This window comes from Dendrobates tinctorius, unplaced genomic scaffold, assembly GCF_039654945.1.
Source record: "Dendrobates tinctorius isolate UK_male_01 unplaced genomic scaffold, ASM3965494v1 ptg000116l, whole genome shotgun sequence".
NCBI lineage: Eukaryota > Metazoa > Chordata > Amphibia > Anura > Dendrobatidae > Dendrobates > Dendrobates tinctorius.
The window spans coordinates 45,829,554-45,856,455 of record NW_027361784.1 but is presented as its reverse complement, the minus strand read 5'-3'; the positions used below and the strand labels follow the sequence as shown (position 1 = coordinate 45,856,455).

General features: G+C 34.2%; 1 protein-coding gene and 1 long non-coding RNA gene across 3 annotated transcripts in view; one reads left to right on the top strand and one right to left on the bottom strand.

Moving 5' to 3' along the window:
• The window catches only part of TRAPPC9 (trafficking protein particle complex subunit 9), a 691,224-nt gene that overhangs the window by 503,787 nt on the left and 160,535 nt on the right, over positions 1 to 26,902 (top strand). The gene's annotated exons all lie outside the window — the stretch shown is intronic.
• The window catches only part of LOC141101345 (uncharacterized), a 68,375-nt gene continuing 66,673 nt past the window's right edge, over positions 25,201 to 26,902 (bottom strand). The window contains exon 2 of the long non-coding RNA XR_012234948.1: positions 25,201 to 25,416. This is a non-coding gene — a long non-coding RNA (uncharacterized lncRNA). The remainder of the gene's footprint in view (positions 25,417 to 26,902) is intronic.

Sequence of the window (26,902 nt, the reverse complement as noted above, 5' to 3'; positions counted from 1 at the left end):
AATATAACTACTATAATACTGCCCCTAGGTATAAGAATATAACTACTATAATACCGCTCCTATGTACCAGAATATAACTACTATAATACTGCTCCTATGTACAAGAATATAACTACTATAATACTGCCCCTATGTACAAGAATATAACTACTATAATACTGCTCCTATGTACAAGAATATAACTACTATAATACTGCTTCTATGTACAAGAATATAACTACTATAATACTGCTCCTATGTACAAGAATATAACTACTATAATACTGCTTCTATGTACAAGAATATAACTACTATAATACTGCTCCTATGTACAAGAATATAACTACTATAATACTGCTCCTATGTACAAGAATATAACTACTATAATACTGCTTCTATATACAAGAATATAACTACTATAATACTGCCCCTATGTACAAGAATATAACTACTATAATACCGCTCCTATGTGCAAGAATATAACTACTATAATACTGCCCCTATGTACAAGAATATAACTACTATAATACCGCTCCTATGTACCAGAATATAACTACTATAATACTGCTCCTATGTACAAGAATATAACTACTATAATACTGCCCCTATGTACAAGAATATAACTACTATAATACTGCTCCTATGTACAAGAATATAACTACTATAATACTGCCCCTATGTACAAGATTATAACTACTATAATACTGCTCCCTATGTACAAGAATATAACTACTATAATACTGTTCCTATGTACAAGAATATAACTACTATAATACTGCCCCTATGTACAAGAATATAACTACTATAATACCGCTCCTATGTACAAGAATATAACTACTATAATACTGCCCCTAGGTATAAGAATATAACTACTATAATACCGCTCCTATGTGCAAGAATATAACTACTATAATACTGCCCCTATGTACAAGAATATAACTACTATAATACCGCTCCTATGTACCAGAATATAACTACTATAATACTGCTTCTATATACAAGAATATAACTACTATAATACTGCCCCTATGTACAAGAATATAACTACTATAATACTGCTCCTATGTACCAGAATATAACTACTATAATACTGCTCATATGTACAAGAATATAACTACTATAATACTGCCCCTATGTACAAGAATATAACTACTATAATACTGCTCCTATGTACAAGAATATAACTACTATAATACTGCCCCTATGTACAAGAATATAACTACTATAATACTGCTCCCTATGTACAAGAATATAACTACTATAATACTGTTCCTATGTACAAGAATATAACTACTATAATACTGCCCCATGTACAAGAATATAACTACTATAATACCGCTCCTATGTACAAGAATATAACTACTATAATACTGCCCCTAGGTATAAGAATATAACTACTATAATACCGCTCCTATGTGCAAGAATATAACTACTATAATACTGCCCCTATGTACAAGAATATAACTACTATAATACCGCTCCTATGTACCAGAATATAACTACTATAATACTGCTCCTATGTACAAGAATATAACTACTATAATACTGCCCCTATGTACAAGAATATAACTACTATAATACTGCTCCTATGTACAAGAATATAACTACTATAATATTGCTTCTATGTACAAGAATATAACTACTATAATACTGCTCCTATGTACAAGAATATAACTACTATAATACTGCTCCTATGTACAAGAATATAACTACTATAATACTGCTTCTATATACAAGAATATAACTACTATAATACTGCCCCTATGTACAAGAATATAACTACTATAATACTGCTCCTATGTACAAGAATATAACTACTATAATACTGCTCCTATGTACAAGAATATAACTACTATAATACTGCCCCCTATGTACAAGAATATAACTACTATAATACTGCCCCTATGTACAAGAATATAGCTACTATAATACTGCCCCTATGTACAAGAATATAACTACTATAATACTGCCCCTATGTACACGAATATAGCTACTATAATACTGCCCCTATGTACAAGAATATAACTACTATAATACTGCTCCTATGTACAAGAATATAACTACTATAATACTGCTTCTATGTACAAGAATATAACTACTGTAATACTGCTCCTATGTACAAGAATATAACTGCTATAATACTGCTCCTATGTACAAGAATATAACTACTATAATACTGCTTCTATATACAAGAATATAACTACTATAAAACTGCCCCTATGTACAAGAATATAACTACTATAATACTGCTCCTATGTACAAGAATATAACTACTATAATACTGCCCCTATGTACAAGAATATAACTACTATAATACTGCTCCCTATGTACAAGAATATAACTACTATAATACTGTTCCTATGTACAAGAATATAACTACTATAATACTGCCCCTATGTACAAGAATATAACTACTATAATACCGCTCCTATGTACAAGAATATAACTACTATAATACTGCCCCTAGGTATAAGAATATAACTACTATAATACCGCTCCTATGTACCAGAATATAACTACTATAATACTGCTCCTATGTACAAGAATATAACTACTATAATACTGCCCCTATGTACAAGAATATAACTACTATAATACTGCCCCTATGTACAAGAATATAACTACTATAATACTGCTTCTATATACAAGAATATAACTACTATAATACTGCCCCTATGTACAAGAATATAACTACTATAATACTGCTCCTATGTACAAGAATATAACTACTATAATACTGCTTCTATGTACAAGAATATAACTACTGTAATACTGCTCCTATGTACAAGAATATAACTACTATAATACTGCTCCTATGTACAAGAATATAACTACTATAATACTGCTTCTATATACAAGAATATAACTACTATAAAACTGCCCCTATGTACAAGAATATAACTACTATAATACTGCTCCTATGTACAAGAATATAACTACTATAATACTGCCCCTATGTACAAGAATATAACTACTATAATACTGCTCCCTATGTACAAGAATATAACTACTATAATACTGTTCCTATGTACAAGAATATAACTACTATAATACTGCCCCTATGTACAAGAATATAACTACTATAATACCGCTCCTATGTACAAGAATATAACTACTATAATATTGCCCCTAGGTATAAGAATATAACTACTATAATACCGCTCCTATGTGCAAGAATATAACTACTATAATACTGCTCCTATGTACAAGAATATAACTACTATAATACTGCCCCTATGTACAAGAATATAACTACTATAATACTGCTCCTATGTACAAGAATATAACTACTATAATACTGCTTCTATGTACAAGAATATAACTACTATAATACTGCTCCTATGTACAAGAATATAACTACTATAATACTGCTTCTATGTACAAGAATATAACTACTATAATACTGCTCCTATGTACAAGAATATAACTACTATAATACTGCTCCTATGTACAAGAATATAACTACTATAATACTGCTTCTATATACAAGAATATAACTACTATAATACTGCCCCTATGTACAAGAATATAACTACTATAATACCGCTCCTATGTGCAAGAATATAACTACTATAATACTGCCCCTATGTACAAGAATATAACTACTATAATACCGCTCCTATGTACCAGAATATAACTACTATAATACTGCTCCTATGTACAAGAATATAACTACTATAATACTGCCCCTATGTACAAGAATATAACTACTATAATACTGCTCCTATGTACAAGAATATAACTACTATAATACTGCCCCTATGTACAAGAATATAACTACTATAATACTGCTCCCTATGTACAAGAATATAACTACTATAATACTGTTCCTATGTACAAGAATATAACTACTATAATACTGCCCCTATGTACAAGAATATAACTACTATAATACCGCTCCTATGTACAAGAATATAACTACTATAATACTGCCCCTAGGTATAAGAATATAACTACTATAATACCGCTCCTATGTACAAGAATATAACTACTATAATACTGCTTCTATGTACAAGAATATAACTACTGTAATACTGCTCCTATGTACAAGAATATAACTACTATAATACTGCTCCTATGTACAAGAATATAACTACTATAAAACTGCTTCTATATACAAGAATATAACTACTATAAAACTCCCCCTATGTACAAGAATATAACTACTATAATACTGCTCCTATGTACAAGAATATAACTACTATAATACTGCCCCTATGTACAAGAATATAACTACTATAATACTGCCCCTATGTACAAGAATATAACTACTATAATACTGCTCCCTATGTACAAGAATATAACTACTATAATACTGTTCCTATGTACAAGAATATAACTACTATAATACTGCCCCTATGTACAAGAATATAACTACTATAATACTGCTCCTATGTACAAGAATATAATTACTATAATACTGCCCCTAGGTATAAGAATATAACTACTATAATACCGCTCCTATGTGCAAGAATATAACTACTATAATACTGCCCCTATGTACAAGAATATAACTACTATAATACCGCTCCTATGTACAAGAATATAACTACTATAATACCGCTCCTATGTACAAGAATATAACTACTATAATACTGCCCCTATGTACAAGAATATAACTACTATAATACTGCTCCTATGTACAAGAATATAACTACTATAATACTGCTTCTATGTACAAGAGTATAACTACTATAATACTGCTCCTATGTACAAGAATATAACTACTATAATACTGCTCCTATGTACAAGAATATAACTACTATAATACTGCTTCTATATACAAGAATATAACTACTATAATACTGCCCCTATGTACAAGAATATAACTACTATAATACTGCTCCTATGTACAAGAATATAACTACTATAATACTGCTTCTATGTACAAGAATATAACTACTGTAATACTGCTCCTATGTACAAGAATATAACTACTATAATACTGCTCCTATGTACAAGAATATAACTACTATAATACTGCTTCTATATACAAGAATATAACTAATATAAAACTGCCCCTATGTACAAGAATATAACTACTATAATACTGCTCCTATGTACAGGAATATAACTACTATAATACTGCCCCTATGTACAAGAATATAACTACTATAATACTGCTCCATATGTACAAGAATATAACTACTATAATACTGTTCCTAAGTACAAGAATATAACTACTATAATACTGCCCCTATGTACAAGAATATAACTACTATAATACCGCTCCTATGTACAAGAATATAACTACTATAATACTGCCCCTAGGTATAAGAATATAACTACTATAATACCGCTCCTATGTACCAGAATATAACTACTATAATACTGCTCCTATGTACAAGAATATAACTACTATAATACTGCCCCTATGTACAAGAATATAACTACTATAATACTGCTCCTATGTACAAGAATATAACTACTATAATACTGCTTCTATATACAAGAATATAACTACTATAATACTGCTCCTATGTACAAGAATATAACTACTATAATACTGCTTCTATGTACAAGAATATAACTACTATAATACTGCTCCTATGTACAAGAATATAACTACTATAATACTGCTCCTATGTACAAGAATATAACTACTATAATACTGCTTCTATATACAAGAATATAACTACTATAAAACTGCCCCTATGTACAAGAATATAACTACTATAATACTGCTCCTATGTACAAGAATATAACTACTATAATACTGCCCCTATGTACAAGAATATAACTACTATAATACTGCTCCATATGTACAAGAATATAACTACTATAATACTGTTCCTAAGTACAAGAATATAACTACTATAATACTGCCCCTATGTACAAGAATATAACTACTATAATACCGCTCCTATGTACAAGAATATAACTACTATAATACTGCCCCTAGGTATAAGAATATAACTACTATAATACCGCTCCTATGTACCAGAATATAACTACTATAATACTGCTCCTATGTACAAGAATATAACTACTATAATACTGCCCCTATGTACAAGAATATAACTACTATAATACTGCTCCTATGTACAAGAATATAACTACTATAATACTGCTTCTATATACAAGAATATAACTACTATAATACTGCTCCTATGTACAAGAATATAACTACTATAATACTGCTTCTATGTACAAGAATATAACTACTATAATACTGCTCCTATGTACAAGAATATAACTACTATAATACTGCTCCTATGTACAAGAATATAACTACTATAATACTGCTTCTATATACAAGAATATAACTACTATAATACTACCCCTATGTACAAGAATATAACTACTATAATACCGCTCCTATGTGCAAGAATATAACTACTATAATACTGCCCCTATGTACAAGAATATAACTACTATAATACCGCTCCTATGTACCAGAATATAACTACTATAATACTGCTCCTATGTACAAGAATATAACTACTATAATACTGCCCCTATGTACAAGAATATAACTACTATAATACTGCTCCTATGTACAAGAATATAACTACTATAATACTGCCCCTATGTACAAGAATATAACTACTATAATACTGCTCCCTATGTACAAGAATATAACTACTATAATACTGTTCCTATGTACAAGAATATAACTACTATAATACTGCCCCTATGTACAAGAATATAACTACTATAATACCGCTCCTATGTACAAGAATATAACTACTATAATACTGCCCCTAGGTATAAGAATATAACTACTATAATACCGCTCCTATGTGCAAGAATATAACTACTATAATACTGCCCCTATGTACAAGAATATAACTACTATAATACCGCTCCTATGTACCAGAATATAACTACTATAATACTGCTCCTATGTACAAGAATATAACTACTATAATACTGCCCCTATGTACAAGAATATTACTACTATAATACTGCTCCTATGTACAAGAATATAACTACTATAATACTGCTTCTATAAACAAGAATATAACTACTATAATACTGCCCCTATGTACAAGAATATAACTACTATAATACCGCTCCTATGTACAAGAATATAACTACTATAATACTGCTCCTATGTACAAGAATATAACTACTATAATACTGCCCCTATGTACAAGAATATAACTACTATAATACTGCTCCTATGTACAAGAATATAACTACTATAATACTGCTTCTATGTACAAGAATATAACTACTATAATACTGCTCCTATGTACAAGAATATAACTATAATACTGCTCCTATGTACAATAATATAACTACTATAATACTGCTTCTATATACAAGAATATAACTACTATAATACTGCCCCTATGTACAAGAATATAACTATTATAATACTGCTCCTATGTACAAGAATATAACTACTTTAATACTGCTTCTATGTACAAGAATATAACTACTATAATACTGCTCCTATGTACAAGAATATAACTACTATAATACTGCTCCTATGTACAAGAATATAACTACTATAATACTGCTTCTATATACAAGAATATAACTACTATAATACTGCCCCTATGTACAAGAATATAACTACTATAATACTGCTCCTATGTACAAGAATATAACTACTATAATACTGCCCCTATGTACAAGAATATAACTACTATAATACTGCTCCCTATGTACAAGAATATAACTACTATAATACTGTTCCTATGTACAAGAATATAACTACTATAATACTGCCCCTATGTACAAGAATATAACTACTATAATACCGCTCCTATGTACAAGAATATAACTACTATAATACTGTTCCTTTGTACAAGAATATAACTGCTATAATACTGCCCCTATGTACAAGAATATAACTACTATAATACCGCTCCTATGTACAAGAATATAACTACTATAATACTGCCCCTAGGTATAAGAATATAACTACTATAATACCGCTCCTATGTGCAAGAATATAACTACTATAATACTGCCCCTATGTACAAGAATATAACTACTATAATACTGCTCCTATGTACAAGAATATAACTACTATAATACTGCTCCTATGTACAAGAATATAACTACTATAATACTGCTTCTATATACAAGAATATAACTACTATAATACTGCCCCTATGTACAAGAATATAACTACTATATTACTGCTCCTATGTACAAGAATATAACTACTATAATACTGCCCCTATGTACAAGAATATAACTACTATAATACTGCTCCCTATGTACAAGAATATAACTACTATAATACTGTTCCTATGTACAAGAATATAACTACTATAATACTGCCCCTATGTACAAGAATATAACTACTATAATACTGCTCCCTATGTACAAGAATATAACTACTATAATACTGTTCCTATGTACAAGAATATAACTGCTATAATACTGCCCCTATGTACAAGAATATAACTACTATAATACCGCTCCTATGTACAAGAATATAACTACTATAATACTGCCCCTAGGTATAAGAATATAACTACTATAATACCGCTCCTATGTGCAAGAATATAACTACTATAATACTGCCCCTATGTACAAGAATATAACTACTATAATACCGCTCCTATCTACAAGAATATAACTACTATAATACCGCTCCTATGTACAAGAATATAACTACTATAATACTGCCCCTATGTACAAGAATATAACTACTATAATACTGCTCCTATGTACAAGAATATAACTACTATAATACTGCTTCTATGTACAAGAATATAACTACTATAATACTGCTCCTATGTACAAGAATATAACTACTATAATACTGCTCCTATGTACAAGAATATAACTACTATAATACTGCTTCTATATACAAGAATATAACTACTATAATACTGCCCCTATGTACAAGAATATAACTACTATAATACTGCTCCTATGTACAAGAATATAACTACTATAATACTGCTTCTATGTACAAGAATATAACTACTGTAATACTGCTCCTATGTACAAGAATATAACTACTATAATACTGCTCCTATGTACAAGAATATAACTACTATAATACTGCCCCTATGTACAAGAATATAACTACTATAATACTGCTCCCTATGTACAAGAATATAACTACTATAATACTGTTCCTATGAACAAGAATATAACTACTATAATACTGCCCCTATGTACAAGAATATAACTACTATAATACCGCTCCTATGTACAAGAATATAACTACTATAATACTGCCCCTAGGTATAAGAATATAACTACTATAATACCGCTCCTATGTACCAGAATATAACTACTATAATACTGCCCCTATGTACAAGAATATAACTACTATAATACTGCTCCTATGTACAAGAATATAACTACTATAATACTGCTTCTATGTACAAGAATATAACTACTATAATACTGCTCCTATGTACAAGAATATAACTACTATAATACTGCTTCTATGTACAAGAATATAACTACTATAATACTGCTCCTATGTACAAGAATATAACTACTATAATACTGCTCCTATGTACAAGAATATAACTACTATAATACTGCTTCTATATACAAGAATATAACTACTATAATACTGCCCCTATGTACAAGAATATAACTACTATAATACCGCTCCTATGTGCAAGAATATAACTACTATAATACTGCCCCTATGTACAAGAATATAACTACTATAATACCGCTCCTATTTACCAGAATATAACTACTATAATACTGCTCCTATGTACAAGAATATAACTACTATAATACTGCCCCTATGTACAAGAATATAACTACTATAATACTGCTCCTATGTACAAGAATATAACTACTATAATACTGCCCCTATGTACAAGAATATAACTACTATAATACTGCTCCCTATGTACAAGAATATAACTACTATAATACTGTTCCTATGTACAAGAATATAACTACTATAATACTGCCCCTATGTACAAGAATATAACTACTATAATACCGCTCCTATGTACAAGAATATAACTACTATAATACTGCCCCTAGGTATAAGAATATAACTACTATAATACCGCTCCTATGTGCAAGAATATAACTACTATAATACTGCCCCTATGTACAAGAATATAACTACTATAATACCGCTCCTATGTACCAGAATATAACTACTATAATACTGCTCCTATGTACAAGAATATAACTACTATAATACTGCCCCTATGTACAAGAATATAACTACTATAATACTGCTCCTATGTACAAGAATATAACTACTATAATACTGCTTCTATATACAAGAATATAACTACTATAATACTGCCCCTATGTACAAGAATATAACTACTATAATACTGCTCCTATGTACCAGAATATAACTACTATAATACTGCTCCTATGTACAAGAATATAACTACTATAATACTGCCCCTATGTACAAGAATATAACTACTATAATACTGCTCCTATGTACAAGAATATAACTACTATAATACTGCCCCTATGTACAAGAATATAACTACTATAATACTGCTCCCTATGTACAAGAATATAACTACTATAATACTGTTCCTATGTACAAGAATATAACTACTATAATACTGCCCCTATGTACAAGAATATAACTACTATAATACCGCTCCTATGTACAAGAATATAACTACTATAATACTGCCCCTAGGTATAAGAATATAACTACTATAATACCGCTCCTATGTGCAAGAATATAACTACTATAATACTGCCCCTATGTACAAGAATATAACTACTATAATACCGCTCCTATGTACCAGAATATAACTACTATAATACTGCTCCTATGTACAAGAATATAACTACTATAATACTGCCCCTATGTACAAGAATATAACTACTATAATACTGCTCCTATGTACAAGAATATAACTACTATAATATTGCTTCTATGTACAAGAATATAACTACTATAATACTGCTCCTATGTACAAGAATATAACTACTATAATACTGCTCCTATGTACAAGAATATAACTACTATAATACTGCTTCTATATACAAGAATATAACTACTATAATACTGCCCCTATGTACAAGAATATAACTACTATAATACTGCTCCTATGTACAAGAATATAACTACTATAATACTGCTCCTATGTACAAGAATATAACTACTATAATACTGCCCCCTATGTACAAGAATATAACTACTATAATACTGCCCCTATGTACAAGAATATAGCTACTATAATACTGCCCCTATGTACAAGAATATAACTACTATAATACTGCCCCTATGTACACGAATATAGCTACTATAATACTGCCCCTATGTACAAGAATATAACTACTATAATACTGCTCCTATGTACAAGAATATAACTACTATAATACTGCTTCTATGTACAAGAATATAACTACTGTAATACTGCTCCTATGTACAAGAATATAACTACTATAATACTGCTCCTATGTACAAGAATATAACTACTATAATACTGCTTCTATATACAAGAATATAACTACTATAAAACTGCCCCTATGTACAAGAATATAACTACTATAATACTGCTCCTATGTACAAGAATATAACTACTATAATACTGCCCCTATGTACAAGAATATAACTACTATAATACTGCTCCCTATGTACAATAATATAACTACTATAATACTGTTCCTATGTACAAGAATATAACTACTATAATACTGCCCCTATGTACAAGAATATAACTACTATAATACCGCTCCTATGTACAAGAATATAACTACTATAATACTGCCCCTAGGTATAAGAATATAACTACTATAATACCGCTCCTATGTACCAGAATATAACTACTATAATACTGCTCCTATGTACAAGAATATAACTACTATAATACTGCCCCTATGTACAAGAATATAACTACTATAATACTGCTCCTATGTACAAGAATATAACTACTATAATACTGCTTCTATGTACAAGAATATAACTACTATAATACTGCTCCTATGTACAAGAATATAACTACTATAATACTGCTTCTATGTACAAGAATATAACTACTATAATACTGCTCCTATGTACAAGAATATAACTACTATAATACTGCTTCTATGTACAAGAATATAACTACTATAATACTGCTCCTATGTACAAGAATATAACTACTATAATACTGCTTCTATATACAAGAATATAACTACTATAATACTGCCCCTATGTACAAGAATATAACTACTATAATACCGCTCCTATGTGCAAGAATATAACTACTATAATACTGCCCCTATGTACAAGAATATAACTACTATAATACCGCTCCTATGTACCAGAATATAACTACTATAATACTTCTCCTATGTACAAGAGTATAACTACTATAATACTGCCCCTATGTACAAGAATATAACTACTATAATACTGCTCCTATGTACAAGAATATAACTACTATAATACTGCCCCTATGTACAAGAATATAACTACTATAATACTGCTCCCTATGTACAAGAATATAACTACTATAATACTGTTCCTATGTACAAGAATATAACTACTATAATACTGCCCCTATGTACAAGAATATAACTACTATAATACCGCTCCTATGTACAAGAATATAACTACTATAATACTGCCCCTAGGTATAAGAATATAACTACTATAATACCGCTCCTATGTGCAAGAATATAACTACTATAATACTGCCCCTATGTACAAGAATATAACTACTATAATACCGCTCCTATGTACCAGAATATAACTACTATAATACTGCTCCTATGTACAAGAATATAACTACTATAATACTGCCCCTATGTACAAGAATATAACTACTATAATACTGCTCCTATGTACAAGAATATAACTACTATAATACTGCTTCTATATACAAGAATATAACTACTATAATACTGCCCCTATGTACAAGAATATAACTACTATAATACCGCTCCTATGTACAAGAATATAACTACTATAATACTGCTCCTATGTACAAGAATATAACTACTATAATACTGCCCCTATGTACAAGAATATAACTACTATAATACTGCTCCTATGTACAAGAATATAACTACTATAATACTGCTTCTATGTACAAGAATATAACTACTATAATACTGCTCCTATGTACAAGAATATAACTATAATACTGCTCCTATGTACAAGAATATAACTACTATAATACTGCTTCTATATACAAGAATATAACTACTATAATACTGCCCCTATGTACAAGAATATAACTATTATAATACTGCTCCTATGTACAAGAATATAACTACTTTAATACTGCTTCTGTGTACAAGAATATAACTACTATAATACTGCTCCTATGTACAAGAATATAACTACTATAATACTGCTCCCTATGTACAAGAATATAACTACTATAATACTGTTCCTATGTACAAGAATATAACTACTATAATACTGCCCCTATGTACAAGAATATAACTACTATAATACTGCTCCCTATGTACAAGAATATAACTACTATAATACTGCTTCTATATACAAGAATATAACTACTATAATACTGCCCCTATGTACAAGAATATAACTACTATAATACTGCTCCTATGTACAAGAATATAACTACTATAATACTGCTCCTATGTACAAGAATATAACTACTATAATACTGCTTCTATGTACAAGAATATAACTACTATAATACTGCTCCTATGTACAAGAATATAACTATAATACTGCTCCTATGTACAAGAATATAACTACTATAATACTGCTTCTATATACAAGAATATAACTACTATAATACTGCCCCTATGTACAAGAATATAACTATTATAATACTGCTCCTATGTACAAGAATATAACTACTTTAATACTGCTTCTATGTACAAGAATATAACTACTATAATACTGCTCCTATGTACAAGAATATAACTACTATAATACTGCCCCTATGTACAAGAATATAACTACTATAATACTGCTCCCTATGTACAAGAATATAACTACTATAATACTGCTTCTATATACAAGAATATAACTACTATAATACTGCCCCTATGTACAAGAATATAACTACTATAATACTGCTCCTATGTACAAGAATATAACTACTATAATACTGCTTCTATGTACAAGAATATAACTACTGTAATACTGCTCCTATGTACAAGAATATAACTACTATAATACTGCTCCTATGTACAAGAATATAACTACTATAATACTGCTTCTATATACAAGAATATAACTACTATAATACTTCCCCTATGTACAAGAATATAACTACTATAATACTGCTCCTATGTACAAGAATATAACTACTATAATACTGCCCCTATGTACAAGAATATAACTACTATAATACTGCTCCCTATGTACAAGAATATAACTACTATAATACTGTTCCTATGTACAAGAATATAACTACTATAATACTGCCCCTATGTACAAGAATATAACTACTATAATACCGCTCCTATGTACAAGAATATAACTACTATAATACTGCCCCTAGGTATAAGAATATAACTACTATAATACCGCTCCTATGTACCAGAATATAACTACTATAATACTGCTCCTATGTACAAGAATATAACTACTATAATACTGCCCCTATGTACAAGAATATAACTACTATAATACTGCTCCTATGTACAAGAATATAACTACTATAATACTGCTTCTATGTACAAGAATATAACTACTATAATACTGCTCCTATGTACAAGAATATAACTACTATAATACTGCTTCTATGTACAAGAATATAACTACTATAATACTGCTCCTATGTACAAGAATATAACTACTATAATACTGCTCCTATGTACAAGAATATAACTACTATAATACTGCTTCTATATACAAGAATATAACTACTATAATACTGCCCCTATGTACAAGAATATAACTACTATAATACCGCTCCTATGTGCAAGAATATAACTACTATAATACTGCCCCTATGTACAAGAATATAACTACTATAATACCGCTCCTATGTACCAGAATATAACTACTATAATACTGCTCCTATGTACAAGAATATAACTACTATAATACTGCCCCTATGTACAAGAATATAACTACTATAATACTGCTCCTATGTACAAGAATATAACTACTATAATACTGCCCCTATGTTCAAGAATATAACTACTATAATACTGCTCCCTATGTACAAGAATATAACTACTATAATACTGTTCCTATGTACAAGAATATAACTACTATAATACTGCCCCTATGTACAAGAATATAACTACTATAATACCGCTCCTATGTACAAGAATATAACTACTATAATACTGCCCCTAGGTATAAGAATATAACTACTATAATACCGCTCCTATGTGCAAGAATATAACTACTATAATACTGCCCCTATGTACAAGAATATAACTACTATAATACCGCTCCTATGTACCAGAATATAACTACTATAATACTGCTCCTATGTACAAGAATATAACTACTATAATACTGCCCCTATGTACAAGAATATAACTACTATAATACTGCTCCTATGTACAAGAATATAACTACTATAATACTGCTTCTATGTACAAGAATATAACTACTATAATACTGCCCCTATGTACAAGAATATAACTACTATAATACTGCTCCTATGTACCAGAATATAACTACTATAATACTGCTCCTATGTACAAGAATATAACTACTATAATACTGCCCCTATGTACAAGAATATAACTACTATAATACTGCTCCTATGTACAAGAATATAACTACTATAATACTGCCCCTATGTACAAGAATATAACTACTATAATACTGCTCCCTATGTACAAGAATATAACTACTATAATACTGTTCCTATGTACAAGAATATAACTACTATAATACTGCCCCTATGTACAAGAATATAACTACTATAATACCGCTCCTATGTACAAGAATATAACTACTATAATACTGCCCCTAGGTATAAGAATATAACTACTATAATACCGCTCCTATGTGCAAGAATATAACTACTATAATACTGCCCCTATGTACAAGAATATAACTACTATAATACCGCTCCTATGTACCAGAATATAACTACTATAATACTGCTCCTATGTACAAGAATATAACTACTATAATACTGCCCCTATGTACAAGAATATAACTACTATAATACTGCTCCTATGTACAAGAATATAACTACTATAATATTGCTTCTATGTACAAGAATATAACTACTATAATACTGCTCCTATGTACAAGAATATAACTACTATAATACTGCTCCTATGTACAAGAATATAACTACTATAATACTGCTTCTATATACAAGAATATAACTACTATAATACTGCCCCTATGTACAAGAATATAACTACTATAATACTGCTCCTATGTACAAGAATATAACTACTATAATACTGCTCCTATGTACAAGAATATAACTACTATAATACTGCCCCCTATGTACAAGAATATAACTACTATAATACTGCCCCTATGTACAAGAATATAGCTACTATAATACTGCCCCTATGTACAAGAATATAGCTACTATAATACTGCCCCTATGTACAAGAATATAACTACTATAATACTACCCCTATGTACACGAATATAGCTACTATAATACTGCCCCTATGTACAAGAATATAACTACTATAATACTGCACAACATCTGCACAATCTGCACAAAATACTAGTTATACTATGAGCTCCTCTGCTCCTTACTGAATATTCTCTTTTATTTTGGTGCAGTAGAAGCAGCTTAATGTATTGTTGATCTCCAGTAATTACCATTATTGTGTGCTGATTGCGGTTTGGGGTACGGTGAGGGCAGAGCAGGAATATTGGGAGTCCGCGGCTTTAGCCAATGCAGGAAGTGATGTGAGTGGCCGGCTTTGTGACGCTTCTCCTATCCAGATCAGTTACTGGTGTAAATTATAATGTGAATGTACGGAACTTATCAGAAATGTTATAAACAGACGATGATCCCTTTAATAGTTGGAATGAATCCCCCTAATATTTCTTGTACTTTGTATAAGATTTTGGAGGATGGGTTTCTGTCCCGAGGCGCGTGTCAGCCCCCGCTGAGTCACCCTGTCGGCTGTGAGCTGTTGATAGAGCTTTGTCTTTGCTCTGATCTTGTGATGATTTTTATTTCCGGGTGTCAGGAGAAAACTTTTTTTTTTCCTCTCCGTGTTTAACTTTTTGAGCGCAATCACTTTGTTCGCATTAAGGACACAATCCCGCGGAGATTCTGATCCCTGATCATACATCGCTTTATGGTAATTGACACGCGCAGGTTGATGCGCGGACTTCTTGACTTCATAATCAGTGTCAGCGCTCGGTTCCAAGTGGGCTGAATGCAATGGGGAAGAGCGAGTGAAATCCAGGAAGAAAGAGAAAAATGCTCTGATTTTCATATCAAAATGAATCGAGTGTTTTACATAATCCTGACAGGTCTGCGTGTCTCCCGCTACCAGCTCCCATCATCAGAGGATTCATCTGTAAAATGTCTCATATGTATTGCCGGCTTGTTATATATCCCGGGGTGCAGACATTTTGTCAAAGATCAAAGGGCCGATTACTTTTCTTTGACCGTCGAGGTCACCTCCACATTCCCTAATTGCCCGCAGTCATATGTAACCTGTTCCGTTGACAGACATCTTGTCTTTGTAGTTGACTCACTCTTACGTCCTGTTTGCCTTGATGAGCATGAATTCCTATAAAATTGCCCCTAAGAATGTTTCCTTCAAAAAGGTATTATTCCCATTATTCCCATTTTCCACAATGGGTATCGTCGGATAGCGCTTGTAAAAACAAGCAGTTTTGCAATTTACTATTTGTTAAAATGTGCAGTCGTTCTTGAGATAAAGCAATTTTCTTTTGTTTACACCACATTGCCTAGGAGACCGACCACCGCTGCAGTCTGGTTTAAGTCTAGTACGCACTACATTGAAGCTGTCCAGGATTTGGAGGTAACATCGTGCTCCAGCGATCCAGGTCTGCGTCCTGGATCGCTGGAGCTCTTTCAAGTTCAATAGGATGGAGCTTGGAAGCGCAGTGCATGTTCTGCTGTCTAGCAGCGGTGGTCGGTTTCCTAGACAACGAGCTGGAAACACAAGAAAAGTGTTAACATCTCATGAACAGCTGAAAATTTTAATAAATCGTAAATGGCAAAAAATGTTTGTTTTTACAAGGACTATCCATCAATACCCTTCTGTGAAAACTGCAATAACCCTTTTATTTAAGATTGTGATAGTTTTTGCCCATTCGGAGTTCTTGAACCCATGATTTGTTTTTGCACATTTGATACTTAAAATGCAAAACCTTCTTCTTTCCTGGGGACTTGATGTGAACTTGACCAATATGTTGACTTGGCATTAAGGCGTATGGCTCATTCCGCCCTTAGTGCTCTGTGGATCTCACACAGCAATTTTTCCACTTTCTGATGAAATTGCCCCAAAGAGCCCTTTAGTTATTGAACCATAAAATTCTATTTTTAGTGTTACGTTCCCCCCCCCCCCCCCTCCATCATTGCAATAATTATCATTGTCCAGAGCTGTTAACTCTCAATCTGATGGCACAACAAAGGCTAATTAATAGAAGTGCCTGCTGGCTCGCTCCCCCGGAAAACCTTCTCCGCTTCCAGATTGATTCAGGCAACTTGCCTTCTTTTTTTCCAGAGGCAAATTAAGGGCAAAGATTTTCTGAAAATAGCTACGCTTGTCATTGCTGTTATGTATTGTTATGGGGAAGTGGTGATACATTATCCGTCACATTTCTTTGTCCTTTGACGCAACCAATTAACCAACACTCTTGTTGGCTAGGTTTCTCGAGAACAGAGCAGGGGTCTTATAAAGTTTTTGACAGCTGTTATCATTCATTTTATACCCACCAATGTCTCCGAGGCACATACCCATCAGGCTAACGTTAACGAAAATTTGCCAAGTGAAATTTAATTAACGCTCAGTTTAGGTAAGTTATGGTAGACCGCCATCATCTTCAAAGTAGACCACATTCGAAATTCACAAATGATCATTCCATGAAAGATCTTTCGTTGTAAGATCGACCTCTTGTCTTTCTATGCCCGTTACTCGTCCAATGTAGTCTATCTTATATGGCCAACATCAACCAAAATTTGTATGGCTGAATCCTCGAAACGAACTTTTACTAGGCAAACTTTTTTTCAAAAGTTGTTCTACTTCTATCTAATATGTCTGACCTCCTTAATCCCATCGACGGTCAAGTGCGTATGGTGGCACCGGCCGACTGATGATCTGGAGAGGTGTCGATAAGGCATGTCCTTCCAATTTTGGACTGCCGATCACATTGTTCTCTTTGCGCTGCCGGCCCACATGTCAGCTGTGGCTTTTTGGCTGTTTCACAGAGAATACGGAAGCACTTGGCCAAACGAGCTCTCCTGTGTATCAGAGAGAAGGCTGAGATGGCTGGACATCAAATGTTCAACCTAAGAGTCGTTGAAGACAAATTTTGTCAAATGGGAACGGGGCAAGAAGAAAAGTTCCTGGTTGGGCAACTCATTTCCCCAATAAGGCAGAGAAAATGTATCATTCTAGCTCATGAATCTTCTACTTCTTGGACCCTTCGAGACAGTACTTTTATCCATAGTGTTTTTTACACTCTGTTTCACAGTCTCTTTTGTTGGAAATCAATATCAAATCAAAACAATTGTTTGCTGATAAAAGCCCATTACTGTAGAGAAATAGTAAGTGCACCGCATCCAGGCTTCACTGCTGACACCGATTGATTAACCCTGTTAGCATGGCTAAAATGGACATGTGTCTGTTTAGTAATCTCATTGCCGGAGTGTCCTGAGACTGCATGGAATAGAGGGGCAGGCTTTGCATGTCCTTGAGGCGGACACATCGGGAAAGAGATGCCAAATCTGCCAGTGTATATTAAATATAGAGGTCCACACTGGAGGAGTAGTGCCGATCATTTTACGTTTTTTTAAAGATGAAGGAGCATTAGAAGAGTAATTTGAAAATCCCTCCATCCTCCCAAAGAAATTCAACTGCAGTATTTTTTTTTCCAAAGGTCAAAAACAAAAAATTTCACGTGTACATAATTTAACCGAAATACCCCAAAACGTATGGATTTTAGTCTAAATAAGGAATAATCTCATGTAACGTATAAGAATATTAAAAATATTGAAAAATATTAGATTATTCCAGGATGACTAAGTTTAGGGAACTGTTCAGCTTTTAGAACTGGCTTTGGAGCTCACGTGAATTAATAGACTTTGGTTTTTTAAGTTTTGGTTCTGAGGGGCCCCTTCCAATTTTTTTTCATATTAGAACTTTTAGCTTCCGTAGAACCTCCCAAATATGTAATTTGCTGCCCAGCCTGTGTAAGGTTTGTAAACAGGAGATAACGTGGCTCAAAAGAGGGAAACATTTAATATGTCAGTCAAAAATGTAGGCGCTCATCCCAGGGTTGTGGAGGCGGTAAGCCAAACGTCTGACTCCTCAATTTCCCTGACGTCCAACTTCATGACTCCACAGCATCGGTCCACTACTGAGCATCTACATAAAGTGCAGCACAGATTCATGTCAACTAAAAGCCAAGATCCTTACACCAAGTACAGAACAAACATTTATAGGATACATCATAACTTTACAAAATTCTTATGAAAACATTTACAGCACATCCTGCACTGAATTGCTGAACCCAATTTATTTTAGTATTTTAAAAGTCAGTCCATTTTATACCAACTCGGACTTCACCAAAATGGACTCCGACTCCCCAGCCCTGGTTTGTCCAGCATTTTCAAATCTGATTTCACATGGTCCATCAAATCTATTTTTCAACATTGGGAAAAAGAAAGTTTTTGTAAATAATTTTCTTGATGGAAAAGGGCCAAAAATAGGAAGATAATGCACTGTTACCACTCTCCTGCTCCGGAAATTTGTTTTTGGAGTTAGTAAAATCACATGGCGCATTCAGGAAATAACGAAAACGACTAAAACTGAAGATTATCTACGGAATATAGTATTCCATAACCTGGATTACCAGACTTAACATTTCTCTGCTTTATCTAATGTGACCACAGTCATTACAGGGGTTGTTATGGCATTTTTTTAAGGGGTTTAGGGAAACCAGAGGTAAGATCCTGGATAGAAGGTCTATGTCACTGAGGTGACTGGTCTCGGTGATGTAGGTCCCTGGAAAAAACTGCATCAGTTACTGAGAGAGATTTTTAGTGGACCGGATTTTGGGTCCGAATTTAGGAATGACCAAAAGAGTTTGGGTGGGAAAGGTTGCTCCCATACATTCCACTGTCTGAGCCTTGCTTGTTATGGGTAAAGCAGCTGGATTGAGTCAGGTGTCTGGTTTTGGAGAGGAAAAAGATTACTAATGGTGGACAGGCTGTGATTGAGGATAAGCAGTGGCTATCTTTGGCTTTGGTGGGTCACAGCTGGGGTTAGTCAATGGCTGCACAGTCCTTTCCAATTTTTTATCTATTTATCTATGTCTATGATCAACGTATATCTCCGAAGGTAGAACTTTCCCTGCCTGTTAGGGGTTAACACATGGCGGTGGGATCTTTCCACTTTTTGTGTGTATATAACCCTTTTCTTTCCGTGTGCAGCTGGATATAATTTCCTGATCATTGCTGCTGCTGAGTTCAACGTGCGATTTTCTGAGTGACTGCATCAGCCTTTCATCTCGCCTCTGTCTCTCCCAGGCATTTTCTGTTCCTCGCCAACAGCTCGGCTGCGCTGTGTCCCAAAATAACACAGTTACTAAAAAAAAGCCAGTGTGCCTTATGTGTCATGGCGTCCTCTCAAGCGTGCGGCTGATGCCTTTCAGTGGTTGGCCAGGACGGATACAGTTAATGACCAGTTACTGACTTACATACAGATGATAGATACCGATACCGTGCCAGGCCGATCAAGCTGCCGCTCTTCCATAAATATCCCACCAGATAAAATCTCAAAAATTCTACGTAGATATAAGACGCAAAGGAAAAATAAAATGTTAATTTGTCCTATGGATCGTTATCATCCAATGCAAACATCCACGAGACTTTTTTTCCACCCCCAGCAAATGAAAAATTCCGCCTGCGCAAATTTTTGAAAAACCTCGAAACTTAATGTTTTAGACTCTCTAACTTTTACAAGGTATCGTGGGGTTTCTGAGCTGGAACAAATGAATAAACCTAGAGTTTGGTATCCCACCTTTTGTTCTTATGGTACTTTTTTCTTTTTCTTCTCGAGGGTGCAAATCACAAATTTGGCATTTGACACCTACATTTTGACACTGTGGCTCAATGGAGGGAAACATTGAACATTTTGGCAAAAATTCTCGTTTTTTGGTTGGAGAAAGATCTTCGGTGCTGATTATTGTACTGGGTCTTGGGTCAGGACAGTTTTGTAGAACTCACTGAAAAAAGTTAGTTTTTCCCCGTCCCCCCGATCGTGTAAGAAAATTGCTCTCAAAGACGATAATCCTCCGCATTAGGAGTTAATCAGGGCCGCTCGCTCTTCTCAAACAGTCCCGGACTTCTCACTTTGTGCAGATATTGATTTCTCATCGCAACCTAATGAGACCCAAATACGGTAAAGAGTGACTGTGAATGGTGCTCAGATATCAATTAAATCGCTCATTAGCTCAGAGGAGAGTTTCCTGGCTCTTGGGGGGAAGCAGAATATTTGCTCACGGCTCCAGCTTTTATTGATCTAAATGTATTTTTTGGGCGTAATTTTGCCAATATAGTAAGAATGAAGGCTCATGAGAGCAATACATCATTGCCTGATTTATTGGTGAAAATTTGCAGTTCGAGACTGAGTTCCATCCCAATGGAAAGTGGTCCAATACATTGAGCAGGACCTGGGTAATCTGGATAGGCAAGTGTCACGGCCCCAGTCTGAAGAGGTCCATGGTACTGCTTGCTTGCATTAGTCCCATTTCGAGTGCCCGTAGATAATTTAGTCTCCTATCTGTAAATTTCCAGCTACTGTATATAACAATTTATCTGTAAGAGCACCAAGTTCTACTTTTAGGGAGACCTTCCAGGGCAATAGATCATGTCATATGTACCACTGATCACAGGCCATTATTCAGAACAACTCTAGAAAACGGTTTTTCTAAGAGAGAACGTTGAATATTCATGGCTATCTGATTAGTGGGATCCCAGTACAAATGTCACTTAACTGATTAAACGATCCCCTTTATTGTGACCATCTTATTCCACCCCATCCTTCACTTTTGAGCAGAACTATTTGCAATGATGAGAGAAAATGTGGCACAGAGCCTTGAAAACCAAGGTGCCAAGTCTCCTTCAGTCAACCAATCATTTGGATCTAAATGGCCTGCATTGATCAGATATTAGTGGCTTAGCGCATCTCTATTTTGAATAACTTCTTTTAATAGTTCGTTTCATCACAGTGTGGCTCAGAATGCTGGTGGATCCCACTCCTGGCATTCAAGGCAAACAGCTGATTTTGCTGGGGAATGCCATGACTAGATTGGTATTTCCCATGAAGCATTACATGATGTCTATGGATGAAATATTATGTAAGGATGGCTCATTTCCACCTAAGCTGGAGCAACTCCATTCTGGAGTTCCCCTCTTTGGTGTTTTTATGCCTTAACATGGTATATGAACAGCAGTTGCCTTCACGAGACAACTCCTTTGTCTTCTTTTATGTCGTTTTATTGGTACCCAATTTAGCGATTTCTCCGTGGGAAGTTAATCTATTAGCAAAAGCTCAGTATTAAGCTTGAAAGAGATTCAAGAAGAAGTGTCCAAATGTATTAAAATGAGACCAAATTTCTTCACGAGACTGCTTTGTCTCCTTTTAGTCCACCTTACCGATATCATAATTTAGCGGAATTTCAATGTCAAAAGGTTCCAACTCTCTAAACATACTGTCACAGGTGTGTCAGATGAAACAGTCTCTCTGCATCTGGCTGCAGAAGGTCTCTGCATTTGACATTGCAGACGCCTTGTTAATTCTTCTGACTTTTGGATCGAGTGGCAAACCTCTCCCTGGCTCTAATTGACACACCTGGACCTGGGTGTTTATAGGCTCCCAGTCTGCTTCAGGGAGCCGCCGGTGATATAGTCACATTTTCCATTGTGAAGGCTTGGAGCTATAGCAGTTGGCTTCCTCTCTGGTGCTCTTGGAGGACGTTTGGTGTTACCTCTCTGGAGTCTGCTCAAGTCAAGTTTCTCCCCCCCCCCCCCTTGATGGTCTCCCTTCTTATCTTTAGCGTACAGTGGAGACTGACTAGTGCTAATCCCCCCCTTCACTATTCCGGGCCTAGCTCTATGGATATTCAGACCAAATTTCTTCACGAGACTGCTTTGTCTTCTTTTAGTCCACCTTACTGATATCATAATTTAGCCGAATTTCAATGTTGAAAGGTTCCAACTCTCTAAACATACTGTCACAGGTGTGTCAGATGATACAGTCTCTCTGCATTTGGCTGCAGAAGGTCTCTGCATTTGACATTGCAGACGCCTTGTTAATCCTTCTGACTTTTGGACCCATTGGCAAACCTCTCCCTGGCTCTAATTGACACACCTGAACCTGGGTGTTTATAGACTCCCAGTCTGCTTCAGGGAGCCGCCGGTGATATATTCACATTTTCCATTGTGAAGGCTTGGAGCTATAGCAGTTGGCTTCCTCTCTGGTGCTCTTGGAGGACGTTTGGTGTTACCTCTCTGGAGTCTGCTCAAGTCAAGTTTCTCCCCCCCCCCCCCCCCCTTGTTTGTCTCCCTTCTTATCTTTAGCGTACAGTGGAGACTGACTAGTGCTAATCCCCCCCTTCACTATTCCGGGCCTAGCTCTTTGGATATTCAAGTACAGGGCTTAGGTTTCCTGCTCAGCGATTGGTGTGGAACCAATATAAGGTAGAGGAGGCAGGGTGCTTTTAGATCTGCCTAGGAGTCGCCAGTCCCCCATACCCTACCGTTTGGGCTTCCTTCCTTTCATCCCTTTGTGTTGCACTTAGTCTTCCCACACTGTGCGTGACACATACATGTAATTTTACATTTAATGTATTAGGAAGAGCTCAGTGTTAAAATTGAGAAAGAGATTTAAGAACATAAAAAGACTCAAAACTATGCCTTCATGAGACTGCTTTGACTTCTTTTAGACCATTTTACCAGTTTCCTAATGTAACATAATTTTGATAGAAAGGTTCCAACTCTCTAATTTTACGTGTAGTTTCTTTTTCGGTGTTGTTAGGAAAAGTCGGTGACTCAGTGTTAAGTTTGAGAAAGATATTTAAGAAGATGTGCCTAAATGTCTGGAAATGTCTCACAGGTAGGGGGCTCACTTAGTAAGATCTGATTACCATAAGTGGGAAAAATATATGCATATCAGATGACTTAATGTTCTCTCTCCCTGCTGGGCCACCACCGCTACGAGGGCCTCGTAGACATGTGAACAGTTTATTAGGTACATCGTGCATTAGTCACACACATTAAGTACATGTCTCCTTCATTACACAACATATGCCCCAAAGGGGAAGGGTGATGAAGAGCTCATATCGAATTCCACGCACAACCCTCTCTCTTCCTATAGCATTGAGAAGATGAGTCATCTCTTCCATCCGTCGTAGGGTGGAGATGCTTCGCTTCTTGTAGTGTCACTCTAGAAAATTAAACAGGTAAAAATAGAAATTCATCAATTGGCATCAATATCCGCGGCTAAAGACTCATCAATGACGCCACTTAAATGGAGATATTTGCTGCATAGATGGCACTGAATGGTGAAGATCTCCGGTCAACCATAGCGGATGACTTATGTTGAACTTTGTCACTTAGCCATGAAGTTTGGAATGAAAATACGTCTACTTCTAGGTGGATGCTCTCGAGAACCCAAAATCACGTGGGAAAGAATATCCTGAAATCATGGTCACATTTGGAATCATTTCCAACAACATCCATTTTTGTTTTGCGACAACTACTCTGGGCATGTTGGCCCTTCCTGATAGTATTAACATACATTGTTTTTTTTAGTATGTTCACATACCCTCAATTTTTTTTACATGGATTGTTCTGGTATAAATATCTGACTATTCCTTTTTTTAGGTGGTTTTGTTTTTAGGCATTTTTATGCTCATGGGAAATATTTCAATGTTTCCATTTGATTTCAATGTGCATCAGAAGCAGTTTCCATGCAGAAAAAGCCTCAAGAATTGACATTATGCTTTTATTTTTCTTCACATGGAAATTTGGAAAAAAAAAAAAAAATCACTTTACGTACACTACAAGTGCATCAGCCAGTCAATAGGAAGTTTGCTTAAAGAACGAGGATTTTGGAGTGAAATTTATTCCAAAATTCACTTACCTTAAATTGCTCCTCAGTTGAAGAGTTGAATTTGGAATGGTCATACTCATGTAAAAAAAAGACCTTTACATAAATCGGTAGTACATGTGACTATAAGAAACTTTTTTAATTTATCTTATCAGAGAAATATTATTGTTTCTCCACTTATGAGCCAATTCTGCTCTTCCCCCTACTTTCTGAACTTATCTTTCAATTTAAAATGCTGCTAAAATCAATATTAAGACTAACTGTATTACCAGCTCAATAAGGTATCAGATTACAATTCTCTATTGTAGGGGGAGGGAAAAACAAAGTTCTACCAGCTCACTGAAGGATCAGATTACAGCTGTCTATTAGAAGAGAAGGGTGAGATGGAGGAGGAAAAAACAAAGTACTACAAGCTCATTGAAGGATCAGATTACAGCTGTCTATTAGAGGGGAAGGATGAGAAGGAGGAGGGAAAAACAAAGCACTACCAGCTCAATGAAGGATCAGATTACATCTTTCTGTTAAAGGGGAGGAATTTGAGAAGGTGGAAAAAAAACAAAATACTCCCAGCTCACAGAGGGATCAGATTACAGCGCTGTCTATAGGAGGAATTAGAGGAGGAGGGAAAAGCAAAGTGAGACAGAGCGGCACAGACATGTACATACAGGTGCTGTTGCTTTCTTCGAAGTGTTTTATCAGAGGCACTGGCAAACAGACAGTGCTGATGCTTTCTAGTGAGTGTTTTGTTTGACCACAGAGCTAGATTCACAGCTACACTCCTTAGTATTGCTGTATAATAGCCTCCATGCTGCTGACGCTT